An 8,460-nucleotide genomic window follows, 5' to 3' on the forward strand; every position below is an offset into this window, starting at 1 on the left:
GAGAGAGAGAGAGAGAGAGAGAGAGAGAGAGAGAGAGAGAGAGAGAGAAGGAGCCCAAGCTTGGAGTTAGGCAAACCCAGACTTTGGAGTTAGGTAAGCCCACATTTCAAAAAATGAAACAGCTGCTTCCTTGAGCTGGGTGGTCTTGGGCAGCATCTTCATCCCAAAGCCCAGTGGGTCCGTTTCCAGGATGGCACTGTGCCCTGTCCATAGGTGCTGGGTGGCAGCTCAGTGTCACCCACGGTAGCACTGTCACCGGGAGGCCACTCAGGCAGGGGCTAACCCTCACCCGGGAGCCCCTGGCCCCATGCAGCTGAGTGAGGCTGCCCAGCTCCCCCTGCTCTGGGCAGCAGGGACAGGACAGTGACCGAAGTGCCGCTGTGAGCTACAGCAGAGGCCGCTGGGCTCCATACACAGGAAGCCCTAATGGATGCTGGCCGCTGGCCCCGGCACCCTGGGGATGGAGCTTGCGTCTGCTCCGCTCCTCAGCCTCCGTCGATCTGGAAGTCCCAGCAAAGCTGCCTCCATAATGAATGTACCTCTCGGCCAGGCACGGCTGTGACACACAGCTCTGATGATCTAGGCCCTGGCAGCAGCACCAGCAGCGACATAATTAGGCTGGGGACGTGGACATTAGTACTGGGGATCGATTTCCTGGTGGACCACAGCCTGGGCCAGAAGGGGCCTCCGCAAATGGGAAAAACAGATGGGCCCGCAGGACATGGGCCGGGAGGCTGGGGCTGAAAACTCCCTGCTGCCTGCCTGTGTGGCCTTGGCCTGGGCTAGCATTGTTCCCTCCCTCCAGAATGGCCACATGTGCCCATATTTCATGATGGTTTTGATATGTCACAGAAGCTACCGTTATTGAGTGTTTTGCAGGCTTCATCTGACATCCAGCTATAGCTACACTGATGACCATTTCATTTTTATTTGTTTGTTTGTTTGTTTGTTGTTGAGACAGGGTTTCCCTATGTAGTTCAGGCTGGTTTTGAACCCACTATGTAGCCCAGACTAGCCTCAAATTCTTGGCTATTGTCCTGCCTCAGCCTCCCAAGTGCTAGGATTACAGGCATGTGCCACCACACCCAGCAACTCATTTTATTGACAAGGAAAATGAGTCCTGCACAGGCAGGGTTGCTGACCCAGGGTTACTCAGCTCAGACACAAGCCTAGGCTGTCTGATTCCAAAACCTTTCTCTTAAGCACCACCATATTATCTCCCATTTAATATGTGAGTAAGTTCCTTGCTGGGCCTCAGTTGCTGCAACCGTGCAATGGTTGTGGAGGACCCGATTGGATGGCTTTGAAGCTCTCCGCCTCGATTTTAGCAGGAATAAACTTCCAGGTTTACTCAGAGTCGGTCAGGAAGGCTGTGTGGAGGCCCATCTGCGACCGAGGAGGAACCCGGCCACACACACCCCCACACAGCCAGGCAGCACTGCGCATGCTCGCCTCCCATTGTGAAACCACGAACTGTTTTAACCCTCAGCTCTCCCTGGGCAGACACTTAACAGCTCCCACTTTCTCAACAAGGACATTGAGGCAGTGACCACACGTGCTGCTGGGCTCCATCCCCTGCACCCCCTTCTCCCGGAACTGTCCCTCACCCCACAGAGACCACACTGTCTGCTATCTGTATACAAGGACTGGGCCTCCGCCACAGGAAGCAGCGACAGTGTCCCCAGAGAGGACTTTGGAGTTCTGACCCTCAGCATCTAGAACGTGGCCTTATTTGCTGATGCCAAAAAGCCCCTAGACTCAAATTGTCATTACAGGTAATAAAGTACTTATACATCAAGACATCTCCACAAGACTTTTTACATTTAAATTTTTTTTTTTTTTTTTTGATACTGGGAATCGAACTCAGGACTTTACACTTGCTAGGCAGGTACTTATGCCACTGAGCTATATTCCCAGCCCAAGACTTTTACTTTTGCAGAAGTGCGCAAGCACACCCCAGCAATGAGGTAGCAGGCACTCAGGACAAAGGAGGGTTGCCCCCTTTTATCCCTAGCCCGGGAAGAGCAGCTGTTTCTTTTCCATTGGCTGGTTTGGAGATTCACTGTTGATCGCAATTAGCTAACTCAGACAGCACAGGGGAACCTGAGGGGTTGGTGAGGAGATGAGAGAGCACAGAGAGGGATGTGGAGACTGGAAAATCCTTGACCTGTGACAAACCGTCTTTGGTTTGTAGCTGTGTTCCCGAGATTGGAACTAAGCGGGCATTTTCTGTAACTTAGTGTGTTCAGGAAGTGCTATCCAAGATGGAGTCACTCCTGTTTGAAGAAAAGAGAACCTACCATTTTCCACAGTTTCCTCCCCTCTAAATATCTTCATTCTTTTGTTCAAATGCTCACTTTGTTTCTCCTTCAGAAGCGTGTCAGCTGAATAGAGTGGGGGAAACTATTTGGTGAGAGCAGCCTCTATAAGTCTTGGGGTGTGCCCTCTGGGACAGGGAGTGACGCAGCAACCTAGGAGAATGAGAACCCTGACTACTGATATCAAGGAGTTAATGATGGATTTGATGCTTCTTTTTTTTTGCCAAACCATTATTCTAGGACGTTAGTGAGAGGATCGTTAATCCCTGAGTTTTCTGCTAACTCACTTGCTAGAGCGCTCAGTCCCTGTAAGGCGTCGGTAATGGCCCCACTGGGGCTGTGTTGTGGCGGATGAACATGAAAAATTGGACTTCTATCGTCACATACACACTGCCCTTTTGAGCCAACACTGTGTCTAATGCTGGTCTGTTATCCCAGGCCTTCTGACTGGTGGGTCCTAACTGTTCAGCTACTCCTTTTATGGCGTTCCCGGTGTAGGTGATAAAACTCTGTTGATTATAATATGTAATTTATCTAATCCACTTTTCTGTAAATAGTGGGTCCTGGCAAGGCCTGCAACCAAGGGGCAGATGGACCATGTGGTGGGGGGGTGAGGAGTTCCTCCCCCTCCCCTTCCTTGACCCTTCTGCTCACTGTAGTTCTGTGCAGCCATAGGGACTACTGGTGACACTGTCCCCATGAAGGTGACTGTCAGCACTTTCTTGAGCAACAAATGCTAGGCCCTGCAGTGCCCATCCAGAACCTCAGCGCAGCATCCTCACACCATCCTCAGTCCTTGGGCTATGTGTCATCATGCTTAGTGTCTTTGGTCACTGTCACTACCCTGTGTGCTTTGCACAACTCCTTGCCTGCACAGGCTTTGTGCTTCTCAGAGACACTGAATATGTCCATCCCTGTCTGCTTCTGGACTTGGAATAGAAGAACTCCCAATAGCAGGAGAGGCAGTGCGGGAGCTAGGAACACAGTCCTACAGTGTTGGAAACCACTCCTGGAGTGCCGGACCTCTAACTCTGCCCTCTTTTGTCTATGGTAAAAGATCTCTTCCTGTTATCTGTTGCTGAGCAACAAATGGATTTCCCCCGTATCAGTCCCGTCCCCATTGCTGAGACACAGTACCAACACCCAGGATTTAATGAGAGGAGGCAGTCCGTGATCAGCCGTTCTAAGACAAGAACACCACAGCAGAAAGGTGTGGAGGAGCAGTGTGGAGGAGGCGTGGCCATGGAACAGCAGGGGAGAGTGCGGAGGATGGTGTGAGGGTCCAGATGTAGTCCTGGATGCCGCACAGGAGGAGCCTGGACATTCTCACGTGAGGGAGAGGCAGAGGGAGAGGGCCAGGGCCAGGTAGGGCTGGAGTAAGTAGAAATGAAGAGCCCAGACAGGAAGCCAACCCTAGGGAGTCAGAGACTTGGCCGGCAGGGCAGCAGTTATGATTCCTGAGCAAGGACACCTGTCATACTCCCCAGGGAAGGACAGTGATGCCACCATGTCCCCATGGTGCCTCTGGCAGAGTCATCCTCTGTGGGTGCTGCTCTGTATCAGCACCTGGTCTCCCACTGCTGTCACCTGTCCCACCTTCCTTCCATGTGGCCCTGTCACCATGTCACTCCATCCTCTCTCCTTGCTTGCGGCTCCTTGGTTGCTTTGTCTAGGGGAACTGAGCCAGATGCCAGGGTCCCCATGGAGGAGGCTGCACTCACCACCACGCCGCACCCCAGCCCACTAACCACAATGTTTAAAAGTGAAATCAGGGGCTGGAGATTCAGCTCAGCGGCACAGCACCTGCCTGGCAAGCTCAGGCCGTGAGTTCGATTCCTGGTTCTGGAAGAAAAACAAAACAAAACAAAAGTGAAAACAAACACAAAGAAAACCCCACTTTTCAGGCTGTCCTGAATCCTCTCTCCCCTACCCTAACCGGGAGGCTCTGTCTTCACGGCTGGCAGGATGCGACCCTCTCGCAGGGCTCACCCTGCCCACCGTGCACCCAGGCCTTCCCTCTTCCTGCATGGACCTCACCAGGACTGAGGCTTCGTGAGACCCTGTCTTAGTGAAGGTCTAGGGTTCAATCCCCAGGACCACGAAGGAAAGGAAAGAGCCCTCTTCCCAGGGTCCCCCATCCTGGTCCTGGCCTTAGCACTTTCCCCTGGTTGGCTCATGGACCCAGGCCCAGGGTCCCTGTCAACTCTGTGGCTCTGCTGTCCTCTGCTGGTAGGAACTAAAACTACACTAAACTATGTGGTTCTGGAATCCACCCTCCCCTGAAATTGCTACACCAAGGTCTCCTGGGTCAGTAGGGTTTGCTTTTGACACATGGTCTCGCTGTGTAGCCCAGGCTGGCCTTGAACTCGTGGCGATCCCCCTGTCTCAGCCTCCTGTGTGCTGGGATCACAGGTGTGCCCCACCACACCCTGAATATTGTAGGGTTTTATTTGCTAAACTTGGCTCCCCATCCCACCCAACCCCTGAGATCCCTTCCACAGCCGCTCAGTGGGGTTTCCACCTGGATTTGTTTGGAGCTGGATGGGATCGGGGCCCTCACTCACTAGTGTGCTGTCCACTACCGACTGGGTGTGGGCCGGGCCTAAGGGGAACGCTGCAGGGGACCAACTCTTTGTCCATTGACCGCAAATCACAAGAGGAAAAAAATGCTTCCTGCGTCTCACGGGTTTGCCCCTAATTCAGAGGTTGTGTGCTGGGGGGCATGCGAAGCAAACCCATCTGAGGGCAGCTGCAGTAGCTCTGGGTTGCCCGGCTGACTCCCCATTTTATAGGCCGGGAAGCTGAGGCCTGGCGAGTACAGGGCACCCAGTCAGGACCAGGAGGGATTTCAGGCTCTCTGAGAGTTGCTGGCTGCCTGCCGGGCATCAGGAGGAACCAATTTGGCCTTGTGACTAGGGATCTCGGCCTCAGAGTGGAGGGAAGACATGAAGTGGGGTCCTTGATCAAAGCAGGCCAGCTGCACAGCAGCCCAGGCAGTGTCAGGTCACATCAGCAGGGGGTCGCCCATCACAGACATCACCCCAGCCTGCCCTTGGGTTTAGGACACATGGTCCAGGGGCAGTCTGTCCTCAGAGCCTGGCGTGGCACTTGGGCTGGGGGGCATATGCTCCAGGGTGCCAACCCTTGGCCCCCAGGCCCCTGGTCCCTGGGGAAGCAGACGGAGAGCAGGGGACTGGAGGGTCTGTGGAAGCATTGTGAGCCGACTGTAGGGGGCCAAAGCAGGAGTGGTGAGAGGGACTCCGACCAGGACCCATCAGGCATGCATGCAATGCTGAGCCAGAGGAGCAGAGCCAGGGCAGAGTCCACACTGACGCAGGCACACAGGTGTCCCCGGCACGGTGTCCCTGGTCCACCTGCAGTGCCGGCCGGCTCCGGCCCTAGAAGCGGCTGCTGTGTACTCAGGGACGGAGGTCACGGTGGTACTGGTGGGCAGAGGGGGCACTGTTGGCTGGGGGGGGCGGGGGAGGAGATGTGCTCGTGGGGGCTGTGCGAGGGCAGCTGTGTGGCCAAAACCAGCGTACACACCTTCGGGTTTATGTACAGAGCGGGTGCTGGAAAGACAGTGCGTTCACACTCGAACAACTCGTTACAGAAAAGGACACACCGACCCCTCAACAGCCCTCCCCCCACTTCCGTCCGCTGTTCTTGCCTCTGGTGTTTCGTTCTCTGCTTCTTGAGGCAGAGCCTCGCTAAGTAGTTCAGACGGGTCCTGAGCTCACTGTGCAGCCCAGGTGAGGCGACCCTCCTGGCTTGGCCTCATTAGGGATGTGCGCCCCCACTTTCTGCCACAGTCCCAGAGGCTTCTTTCCTCCCTGCCCAGCTACCTGCCAACCCAGTCCTCCCTGGCTGGGCAGGTGGTGGCACTGAGCTGCATATCCACCCACGACCAGCAGGAGGTGCTACAGGGCCACACTGGCCAGCACCCAGCTGGGTGACCCTGGGTGGGCATGGACCGTGCTTACTAGCTGGGAAGGTGAGTCCCAGGGTCTTGCACAGGGTGTCACAATGCACAACAGCCTATGCCACATCTGGGCCTTGCAGGGATGCCCTGGGGGCTGTGGCCATACACACATGTGGACTGTGCCTGGGCAGGTCCCAAAGGGCCTCCTGGTGGCTGAGCCCTCGGCCTAACTGCTCAGATAGGAACCAACTCCAGATCCATCCAAGGCCAGCAGGACAGCTCAGGGAACCCAGGAGATCGGCCATGGTCACAGGACAATGGCTGCAGGTCCACAGCCATGGTCATGACATCAGGGCACACGGGCTGATACTGAATGTGGAATCCTCCTGCCTCAGCCTCTTTTCTCTTCTTCCCAACAACCCTTTGCCGGGCCTCGGCAGGGATCGGAGGCCACGTCAAGGAACATGCTCACACACTCATGCTCACATGCTTGCACTCATACCAGCCTGGAAACATTCACACTCACACACAGACATTTAGAAGCCACCTCTGCAGCGTGTGAGGGGTGTGAAGAAAGTGGGAAGCTCTGCTGAGCATCTGTTTCTGCTCCCAGAATCACTGTTTCCTCTGAAAAGCTCTCCATGTGTCTGTCTGTCCGTCAGCAGTGAGGGCGTGAGAACCATGGGCTCATGGTGTAAAGATCCCGTGGGCCCCGTCCCTGGCAGCGTCACGCCCTGGGCGTGCTCTGTGATGCGCCCACTGCCCATGTCCTCAGGGCCTTGGCCCGGGTCCCCTGTCACCTGACTCCCTCACTGCTACCTGTGAATTCGTCCTCTGAGAGTCGGCTCAGGCACTCCCCCTCACAGAGTCCTCCAGGCCTGTGCCTGACCTGTAGAAGGGGCTGCTCGGGCAGCCACGAGCCCAAGCCATTCCTGTCATGGAGCTTGATCCCTGTGCAACTGCCTGGTCTTCTGTCTGTTGGTTTTGAGAGAGTGTCTGTGCTTCAGTCCCAGCTGTGTGACCATGACCGAGGCTGCTGTAAACGCCAGTGTGGGTTTGTTGTTCCGGATGCACGTTTCAGCTCCTTCAGGGAAACCCTCAAGAGCACGAGTGATGGGTTGCACGGTCAGGGTGGGTCTGGTTTTGTAAGAATCTGCCAGCTCACAGCCGTCAGGCTACCTTGTGTCTCCCAGTGGCAGAGGAGGGTTTCTGGGGCTCTGTATCCTTGCCGGTGTTGGGCATGGCCTGTATTGAGTTTGGTCAAAATTCTGATGTGTGTGTAGTAGAAACTTGTTTTAATTCACATTTCTCTAAGGATATCTGGTGTTGAGAATCATTTTATATGTATATTCCACATCTATATCTTTTGGGGTGGGATACCCTCAAAACAACGGCCTTTATTTTTCTTTTTAATTTTTGAGACAGGGTCTCACTGATTGCTAAGTCACTCAGGCTGGGCTTGAACTTGTGATCTTCCTGCCTCAGCCTCCTGGCCTCCCAGAGGGCTGGGATCACAGGTGCGCATCACCACACCCAGCTTATAGGAAGTCTTGAAGTTGGATAGTGTTACTCTTCCAACTTTGTTCTCTTTCACTATTGTATTAGCTATACTCGGTCTTTTGTTTTTCTATATAAACTTTAGAATCAGCTTACTGAAAAGCCACAAAAATATCTTGCTGAGCCGCTGACTGGTTTGTTATCACCTGACACAGTGTTAAGGAGGAGAGGTCTAATTGAGCTCATGGTTTCAGGGGGCTCAGTCCACGGCCATCTGGCTCCAAGGCAGGAGCATCATATCAGGACAGGGACAGTGCCAGAGAGGAAGGGGTGAGGGGCCATACGCAGTCTCCACGGCCATACCTCCATGACACACCCAGGAACACCCAGAAGTGTGCTTTACTGCTCCTGTGCAGCTTGCAAGCCAATCAAGCGGACATGCCTAGGCTGAACCACTACAATTGGGTTTCACTGAACCTGTCGACCAAGTTGGGCCGATGCATTTTTAAGTGGGTTCCCTTGGCAGCACCAAGATGGTGGAGTGGTAAGCAGCAGAGAAAGAGCCTTTCTGAGAGTCACTACCCAGATGCTGAAATACAGCAATGTGAAGGACAAGAAGGAGGGAAGTGGGTCCCCTGAACCCAGGAAGGATCTGAAATGGGAACTGAAGCCCATGGAGAAAATGCACAGAGAAACTTCAGTGAAGAAGAAGGAGGTAGCCAG

The sequence above is a fragment of the Chinchilla lanigera genome, unplaced genomic scaffold (assembly GCF_000276665.1).
Source record: "Chinchilla lanigera isolate Chin_1 unplaced genomic scaffold, ChiLan1.0 scaffold00028, whole genome shotgun sequence".
Lineage (NCBI taxonomy): Eukaryota > Metazoa > Chordata > Mammalia > Rodentia > Chinchillidae > Chinchilla > Chinchilla lanigera.